The sequence below is a fragment of the Lipotes vexillifer genome, unplaced genomic scaffold (genome assembly GCF_000442215.2).
Source record: "Lipotes vexillifer unplaced genomic scaffold, Lipotes_vexillifer_v1.1 scaffold1219, whole genome shotgun sequence".
NCBI classification, from domain to species: domain Eukaryota; kingdom Metazoa; phylum Chordata; class Mammalia; order Artiodactyla; family Lipotidae; genus Lipotes; species Lipotes vexillifer.
In genome coordinates, this window is record NW_006781590.1 from 296379 (window position 1) to 306832 (window position 10454).

The window sequence follows — 10454 nt, forward strand, 5'->3', positions numbered from 1 at the left end:
CTGTAGACCAGATTCCTCCACATGGCAGGAAGCACAGCCCACTGAAAACTTCCTAAACTTTCCACCATTAACCACTGTAGCAGACGATGCTGCTGACCTGGCCGTGTCTCCTTGGCCCATCTATGAGGTCATCTACAGTTGGGGAATTGCTCCCCTACCTGTCCCAGGCTTCCTACCTCTAGCATCTGCATCATTCTGCCTGAGGACAGCGGCTGGGGGAGCGGGCTGGGACAGCAGGTAGGGCAGGCCAGAAGTGCCAGTTGGTTAATATGTCCAAGAGTAATCTTCACCCAAAGAGGGGTGGGAATTGGTGCATAAATACCTTACTTTCCTCATTCTTTGGGAGGACAATTCTGAGTTTTGTTTTACAGGCCTCTTAGAGGGTTCCCAGCTGGACTCAACACCTTTTATTATTGCTTTCTTCCTTTCCCTGTCCCCGAGTGTGACTGTATTTGGAGACAGGGCCTTTAAGAGGTAATAATAAAGGCTAAATGAGGTCATGAGAGTGGTGCCCTAATCTGACAGAATTAGTATCCTTATAACAAGAGAGTTCTCACTCGCTGTGCTCTCTCTTGCTCTCTCTCTCTCCATGTGCACATACCAAGGAAGGACATGTGAGGACATAGTGAGAGGGCATAGTGAGGAGTAGCCATCTGTAAGCCAGGAATAGAGTTCTCACCAGAAACTTGATCTTGAACTTCTACCTTCCAGAACTGTTACAAAATAAATTTCTGTTGTTTAAGCCACTTATCCTGTGGTATTTTGTTACAGCAACCCTAGCCAACTAACAGAGTCCTGCATCTTACTCCACTCAGTAAAGCCCACCTCAGTCCACGTTGTTAAGTCAAAAAAAGCCAGAAGTCTTTCTCCTGCCCTTCCTTCATTCTACTCTCTACATCCAATCCAGCAACATCCATGCTTCTAACTCAAAAATTTATCTTAAATCTATTTATCAACTGCTCTATACTTTCACTGCCACAATCTCTACTTCAAGTCACTATCGTCTACGGCTCCTCTTGACTGGATTCCTGGCTTCCACCACAGTACCCATCAAATGCATCTCCCACCCAGCAGCCAGCAAAATCTCTTAAAAATGTAAATGTAATGGGTATTCTGCTGAAAACCCTTCAGTGATTTCCCCGGGGAACACAGAGCAATATCAAAGTTCTTAACCTGACCTGCAAGGCTTTGTATGTCGGGTCCTGCTCCCTTTCCCAATTTCATTTAATTACCACTTTCCCTGTCACTTTCCACAGTCCAGCTACTTTGATCTCCTTTCACATTCTTGAACCCACCCAACTCTTTTCAATAGCAGGGTATTTACACTTGCTGTTTCTGTATGTCGTACGTTCTTCCCCCTACTGCTGCCACAGCTGGAGAAGCCTTCCTAATCATCTATAAAGTAGATTCCCCCTATAATTTCAGAGTATCTTCACAACTTTTCTGTATAGCAATTATCTCAGTTCGTTTGTTCTCTTGAGTAACATCTCTCTCCCCTGCTGGCCTTTAAAATCAGAGATCATTTCTGCTTTGTCCAACACTATATCCAAGTCTTACAAGTTCCTGACCTATAGAAGGCATTCAGTAAACACTGCTGAATTCCTATTTATTCATAAATTTTGTATTTCACAGTAAAATTTCATTGCTCATTTCACACATGTTCCACAAATTTCCAATTAAGATCATGCCTAGACACTTCATTGCATATCATTTGTTACTACTCTTGGGACTCTTTTTCTGGTACATTTTCTACTTGGTTTAAGAAAGCTATTAACTTTTCAAGTTTATCTTATCTTCAGCTCCTTTACAAAATTATTTTTAAACCTTTTTTTTTTTTTTTTTTTTTTGTGGTACACGGGCCTCTCACTGTTGTGGCCTCTCCTGCTGCGGAGCTCCGGACGCACAGGCTCAGCGGCCATGGCTCATGGGCCCAGCCGCTTCGCAGCACGTAGGATCCTCCCGGACCAGGGCACGAACCCATGTCCCCTGAATCAGCAGGCAGACTCTCAACCACTGCGCCACCAGGGAAGCCCTCATTTTTAATTGATTCATCTAATTCTATTTTTTCCTTTCTAATTATGTATGCCTCTCATTTCATGTCACATTGCAAAAAATAAAACATCTGAACAACAAAGAAGATAGCACTTAGCCACATTTTGTTATTTATTCTAACAAAAATTATTCTGTGCTGTTTCATTACTAAAATAATCATGGTTGGTTGTTCATAAACTTTCTTGATCATGTTAAAAAAATCATCTAGTCTTAAGATTTTTATCATTTTAGTTTTTAGTAGAGTCATTTCTTATAAGACCACAAAAATTTTTTACTCACAACTGTTAAAACTTTGTTTAGGGAATTCCCTGGTGGGCCAATGGTTAGGACTCGGCATTTTCACTGCTGGGGTCTGGGTTCAATCCCTGGTCAGGGAACGAAGATCCCACGAGCCACAGGGTGCAGGCAACAAAACCAACAAAAAAACCTTTGTTTACATTATACCTTATTTGCTTCCCACGAAGTCCTCTCTGTTGATTTAAAATTATAATTCAAATAATTATATAAATGTTCTGAATCTTTAGGAGGGAAATCTAAAATTGCTGTGGGGGAAAAAAAAGGATGGATCTTTACATAGTTTGTTCAATGTCAAATAAGTTCCTAATGTTACATTTTATTTATAATTTACTTACAATCATTTTCAACTGAGTCCTTATTAGACTCAGCTGTCACTTGAAAATTCTCTTCAATATTAAAGCTAGTACCTCCTTTTGGAAAGTTTTCTTCATCTGGGAACTAGAAAATAGAGATCCACTTATCAGTTCAGAAAAAATGTGTGTGCATATCCATATCTTTACCTATCTCTCTCTACACGTATAGTTTATAGTTATAACTTGAGACACAGACAAACAGAAAGAAATATGTTATAAAGCCAATTCCATTCCAGAAAAGCAGGGTACATTATATTTCATCAATTCTTATGACTCATGTTTCTTACATCTTAACATCTTTGAAATAGGGATGCACCTCAAAAATGACATTTTTACATCTCAATAGCACAGGCAACATCTGTGACATAGTTGTCTTTGCCTGTGCAAGTGCAACTATATGCAAAGTAGTAATACTATTCAAATAATGATGACTTAAATATGACTTTGTGCATTGTTAGCATTAGACACATTAAGCAATTCTGCTGTTTAAATGCCTTCAGAAAGATCACACTAGAATTTAGCACTGAAAAAATGTACTGTGGGGACATCCCTGGTGGCACACTGGTTAGGAATCCACCTGCTAACGCAGGGGACATGGGTTTGAGCCCTGGTCTGGGAAGATCACACATGCCGTGGAGCAACTAAGCCTGTGGGTCACAACTACTGAGCCTGCGCTCTAGAGCTCACAAGCCACAACTGTTGAAGCCCACGAGCCACAACTACAGAGCCAGTGTGCCACAACTACTGAAGCCTGGCGCCTAGAGCCCACACTCTGCAAAGAGAAGCCACAACAATGAGAAGCCTGGGCATCGCAACGAAGACTAGCCCCCACTGACCGCAACTAGAGAAAGCCCACGTGCAGCAAGGAAGACCCAATAAAGCCAAAAATAAAGATTAATAAAGAGCAGAAAACTAACACAACATTGTAAAGCAACTATACTCCAATTAAAAAAAAAAGGTATTCATTGATAGCTTCTATTTGTCAGGCACAGAGTGAGGCAATGGAAATACAACAAAACAAGCAGCCAGTGACGGTGCCTTCACAAAAGCTAATACTTCTGGTGGGAGAAGATTAAGGAAGAAGTGAAATTTGTGGCCCTGAACCAAGATGGCGGAGTAGAAGGACATGCTGTCACTCCCTCTTGCGAGAACACCAGAATCACAACTAGCTGCTGGACAATCATCGACAGGAAGACACGGGAACTCACCAAAAAAGATACCCCACATCCAAAGACAAAGGAGACACCACAATGAGATGGTAGGGGCGCAATCACAGTAAAATCAAATCCCATAACTGCTGGGTGGGTGACTCACAGACTGGAGAACACTTATACCACAGAAGTCCACCCACTGGAGTGAAGGTTCTGAGGCCCACGTCAGGCTTCCCAACCTGGGGGTCCGGCAACGGGAGGAGGAATTCCTAGAGAATCATACCTTGAAGGCTAGTGGGATTTAATTGCAGGACTTCGACAGGACTGGGGGAAACAGAGACGCCACTCTTGGAGGGCACACACAAAACACTGTGTGTACTGGGACCCAGGGGAAGGAGCAGTGACCCCAGGGGAGGCTGAACCAGACATACCTGCTAGTGTTGGAGGGTCTCCTGCAGAGGTGGGGGTGGCTGTGGCTCACGGTGGGGACAAGGACACTGGCAGAAGTTGTGGGAAGTACTCCTTCGTGTGAGCCCTCCCAGAGTCCACCATTAGCCCCACCAAAGAGCCCGGGTAGGCTCCAGGGTTGGGTTGCCTCAGGCCAAACAACCAACAGGGATGGAACCCAGCCCCACCCATCAGCAGTCAAGCAGATTAAAGTTTTACTGAGCTCTGCCCACCAGAGCAACAGTCAGTTCTACCCACCACCAGTACCTCCCATCAGGAAACTTGCACAAGTCTCTTAGTTAGCCTCATCCACCAGAGGGCAGACAGCAGAAGCAAGAAGAACTACAATCCTGAAGCCTGTGGAACAAAACCCACATTCACAGAAAGATGAACAAGATGAAAAGGCAGAGGGCTATGTACCAGAAAAATGAACAAGATAAAACCCCCCCAAAACAACTAAATGAAGTGGAGATAGGCAACCTTCCAGAAAAAGAATTCAGAAAAATGATAGGGAAGATGATCCAGGACCTCAGACAAAGAATGGAGGCAAATATCAAGAAGATGCAAGAAATGTTTAACAAAGACCTAGAAGAATTAAAGAACAAACAAACAGAGATGCACAATACAATAACTGAAATGAAAACTACACTAGAAGGAATCAATAGCAGAATAACTCAGGCAGAAGAATGGATAAGTGAACTGGAAGACAGAATGCTGGAATTCACTTCTGCAGAACAGAATAAAAAAAGAATGAAAAGAAATGAAGACAGCCTAAGACACCTCTGGGACAATATTAAATGCAACAACATTCGCATTATAGAGGTCCAAGAAGGAGAAGAGAGACAGAAAGGACCCGAGAAAATATTTGAAGAAATTATAGTCAAAAACTTCCCTCACATGCGAAAGGAAATAGCCACCCAAGCCCAGGAAGCGCAGCAAGTCCAATACAGGATAAACCCAAGGAGAAACAAGCCGAGACACATAGTAATCAAACTGGCAAAAATGACAGAAAAATTCTTGAAAGCAGCAAGGGAAAAACAACAAATAACATACAAGGGAACTCCCATAAGGTTAACAGCTGATTTCTCAGCAGAAATTCTACAAGCCAGAAGGGAGTGGCATAATATACTTAAAGTGATGAAAAGTAAGAACCTACAACCAAGATTACTCTACCTGGCAAGGATCTCATTCAGATTCGATGGAGAAATCAGAAGTTTTACAGACAAGCAAAGCTAAGAGAATTCAGCACCACCAAACCAGCTCTACAACAAATGCTAAAGGAAGTTCTCTAAGTGGGAAACACAAGAGAAGAAAAGGACCTACAAAAACAAATCCAAAACAATTAAGAAAATGGTAATAGGAACACACATATCGATAATTACCTTAAACGTGAATGGATTAAGTGCTCCAACCAAAAGACACAGGCTTGCTGAATAGATACAAAAACAAGACACGTATATATGCTGTCTACAACAGACCCACTTCAGACCTAGGGACACATACAGACTGAAAGAAAGGGGATGTAAAAAGATATTCCATGAAAATGGGAATCAAAAGAAATCTGGAGTAGCAATACTCATATCAGATAAAATAGACATTAAAATAAAGAATGTTATGAGACAAGGAAGGACACTACACAATGATCATGGGATCAATCCAAGAAAAAGATATAACAATTACAAATATATATGCACCCAACATAGGAGCACCTCAATATATAAGCCAACTGATAACAGCTCTAAAAGAGGAAATCGACAGTAACACAATAATAGTGGGGTACTTTAACACCTCACTTACACCAAGGGACAGATCATCCAAACAGAAAATTAAAAAGGAAACACAAGCTTTAAATGACACAACAGACCTGATAGATTGAATTGATATTTATAGGATGTTCCATCCAAAAACAGCAGATTACACTTTCTTCTCAAGTGTGCACAGAACATTCTCCAGGATAGATCACATCTTGGGTCATAAATCAAGCCTCAGTAAAATTAAGAAAATTGAAATCATATCAAGCTTCTTTTTTGACCCCAATGCTTTGACATTAGAAATGAATAACAGGGAAAAAAATGTAAAAGACACAAACACATGGAGGCTAGATAATACGTTACTAAATAACCAAGAGATCACTGAAGAAATAAAAGAGGAAATCAAAAAATACCTAGAGACAAATGACAATGAAAACACGATGATCCAAAACCTATGGGAGGAAGCAAAAGCAGTTCTAAGAGGGAAGTTTATAGCTATACAAGCCTACCTCAAGAAACAAGAAAACCTCAAGTAAACAATCTAACCTTACACCTAAAGGAACTAGAGAAAGAAGAACAAACAAAACCCAAAGTTAGCAGAAGGAAAAAAATCATAAAGATCAGAGCAGAAATAAATGAAATAGAAACAAAAAAACAATAGCAAAGATCAATAAAACTAAAAGCTGGTTCTTTGAGAAGATAAACAAAATTGATAAACCATTAGCCAGACTCATCAAGAAAAAGAGGGAGAGGACTCAAATCAATAAAACTAGAAAGGAAAAAGGAGAAGTTACAACAGACACCGCAGAAATGCAAAGCAGCCGAAGAGACTACTACAAGCAACTCTATGCCAATAAAATGGACAACCTGGAAGAAATGGACAAATTCTTAGAAAGGTATAAGCTTCCAAGACTGAACCAGGAAGAAATAGAAAATATCAACAGACCAATCACAGGAATGAAATTGAAACTGTGATTAAAAATCTTCCAACAAACCAAAGTCCAAGACCAGATGGCTTCACAGGGGAATTCTATCAAACATTTAGAGAAGAGCTAACACCCATCCTTCTCAAACTCTTCCAAAAATTGCAGAGGAAGGAACACTCCCAAACTCATTCGATGAGGCCACCATCACCCTGATACCAAAACCAGACAAAGATACTACAAATAAAGAAAATTACAGACCAATATCATTGATGAATATAGATGCAAAAATCCTCAACAAAGTACTAGCAAACAGAATCCAACAGCACATTAAAAGCATCAAACACCATGATCAAGTGGGATTTATCCCAGGGATGCGAGGATTGTTCAATAGACGTAAATCAATCAATGTGATACACCATATTAACAAATTGAAGAGTAAAAACCATTATGACCAACTCAATAGATGCAGAAAAAGCTTTTGACAAAATTCAACACCCATTTATGATAAAAACTCTCCAGAAAGTGGGCAAAGAGGGAAACTACCTCAACATAATAAAGGTCATATATGACAAATCCACAGCAAACATCATTCTCAATGGTGAAAAACTGAAAGCATTTCCTCTAAGATCAGGAACAAGACAAGGATGTCCACTCTCATCACCAGTATTCAACATAGTTTTGGAAGTCCTAGCCACGGCAATCAGAGAAGAAAAAGAAATAAAAGGAATACAAATTGGAAAAGAAAAAGTAAAACTGTCACTGTTTGCAGATGACATGATACTCTACATAGAGAATCCTAAAGATGCCACCAGAAAACGACTAGAGCTAATCAATGAATTTGGTAAAGTTGCAGGATACAAAATGAATGCACAGAAATCTCTTGCATTCCTATACACTAATGATGAAAAATCTGAAAGAGAAATTAAGGAAACACCGCCATTTACCACTGCAACAAAAATAATAAAATACCTATGAATAAACCTACCTAGGGAGACAAAAGACCTGTATGCAGAAAACTGTAAGACACTGATGTAAGAAATTAAAGATGATACCAACAGATGGAGAGATATAACATGTTCTTGCATTGGAAGAATCAATATTGTGAAAATGACTATACTACCCAAAGCAATCTACAGATTCAATGCAATCCTATCAAATTACCAATGGCATTTTTTATAGAGCTAGAGCAAAAAATCTTAAAATTTGTATGGAGACACAAAAGACTCCAGAGAGCCAAAGCAGTCTTGAAGGAAAGATACAGAGCTGGAGGAATCAGACTCCCTGACTTCAGACTATACTACAAAGCTACAGTAATCAAGACAATATGGTACTGGCACAAAAACAGAAACACAGATCAATGGAACAAGATAGAAAGCCCAGAGATAAACCCACGCACCTATGGTCAACTAATCTATCACAAAGGAGGCAAGGATATATGACGGAGAAAAGACAGTCTCTTCAGTTAGTGGTGCTGGGAAAACTGGACAGCAACATGTAAAAGAATGAAATTAGAACACTCCCTAACACCATACACAAAAATAAACTCAAAATGGATTCGAGACCTAAATGTAAGACCAGGCCCTATAGAACTCTTAGAGGAAAACATAGGAAGAACACTCTTTGACATAAATTACAGCAGGATCTTTTTTGATCCACCTCCTAGAGTAATGGAAATAAAAACAAAAATAAACAAATGGGACCTAATGAAACTTCAAAGCTTTTGCACAGCAAAGGAAACCATAAACAAGATGAAAAGACAACCCTCAGAATGGGAGAAAATATTTGAAAACGAATCAACAGACAAAGGATTAATCTCCAAAATATATAAACAGCTCAGGCAGCTCAATATTAAAAAAACAAACAACCCAATCTAAAAATGGGCAGACCTAAATAGACATTTCTCCAAAGAAGACATACAGATGGCCAAGAAGCACATGAAAAGCTGCTCAACATCACTAATTATTAGAGAAATGCAAATCAAAACTACAATGAGGTTAACACCTCACACCAGTTAGAATGGACATCATCAGAAAATCTACAAACAACAAATGCTGGAGAGGGTGTGGAGAAGAGGGAACCCTCTTGCACTGTTGGTGGGAATGTAAATTGATACAGCCACTATGGAGAACAGTATGGAAAGTTCCTTAAAAAACTAAAAATAGAATTACCATATGATCCAGCAATCCCACTACTGGGCTTATACCCAGAGAAAATCATAGTTTAAAAAGACACATGCACCCCAATGTTCACTGCAGCACTATTTACAATAGCCAGGTCATGGAAGCAACCTAAATGCCCATCCACAGACTTATGGTTAAAGAAGATGTGATACATATATACAATGGAATATTACTCAGCCATAAAAAGGGACGAAATTGGGTCATTTGTAGAGACATGGATGAATCTAAAGACAGTCATACAGAGTGAAGTTAATCAGAAAGAGAAATACAAATATCATATATTAATGTATATATGTGGAACCTAGGAAAATGGTACAGTTGAACCAGTTTCCAGGGCAGAAATTGAGACACAGATGTAGAGAACAAACGTATGGACCCCAAGGAGGGAAAGCGGCGGGGCGGGGGGATGGGGGGGGGATGAACTGGGCGATTGGGATTGACATGTACACACTGATGTGTATAAAATTGATGACTAATAAGAACCTGCTGTATAAAAAAATAAAATAAAATTCAAAAATTAAAAAAAGGTTAATAAAAAGTATTGTGTTCACAGAAAGACAAGAAAACAAAGCAGTGTGATATACAATAAAACACTATGCTCAAATAAATCTAAAAGAATTTTCCACTAAATATAACATTAAAAATCCAAGTGAAGGGCTTCCCTGGTGGTGCAGTCGTTGGGAGTCCGCCTGCTGATGCAGGGGACACGGGTTCATGCCCTGGTCCGGGAAGATCCCACATGCCATGGAGCGGCTGGGCCCGTGAGCCATGGCCGCTGAGCCTGCACGTCCAGAGCCTGTGCTCCGCAACGGGAGAGGGTGGGAATGTAAATTGATACAGCCACTATGGAGAACAGTATGGAAAGTTCCTTAAAAAACTAAAAATAGAATTACCATATGATCCAGCAATCCCACTACTGGGCTTATACCCAGAGAAAATCATAGTTTAAAAAGACACATGCACCCCAATGTTCACTGCAGCACTATTTACAATAGCCAGGACATGGAAGCAACCTAAATGGCCATCGACAGACGAATAGATAAAGAAGATGTGGTACATATATGCAATGGAATATTACTGAGCCATAAAAAGGAACGAAATTAGATCATTTGTTGAGACGTGGATGGATCTACAGACCGTCATGCAGAGTTAAGTAAGTCAGAAAGAGAAAAACAAATATTGTATATTAACGCATATATGTGGAACCTAGAAAAATGGTACAGATGAACCAGTTTGCAGGGCAGAAGTTGAGACACAAATGTAGAGAACAAATGTATGGACACCAAGAGGGGAAAGC

The 10454-nt window shown here is 39.9% G+C and overlaps 1 protein-coding gene across 1 annotated transcript in view; it reads right to left on the reverse strand.

The window, feature by feature from the left end:
* The window catches only part of ZGRF1 (zinc finger GRF-type containing 1), a 69534-nt gene that overhangs the window by 26585 nt on the left and 32495 nt on the right, over positions 1-10454 (reverse strand). The window lies entirely within an intron of this gene.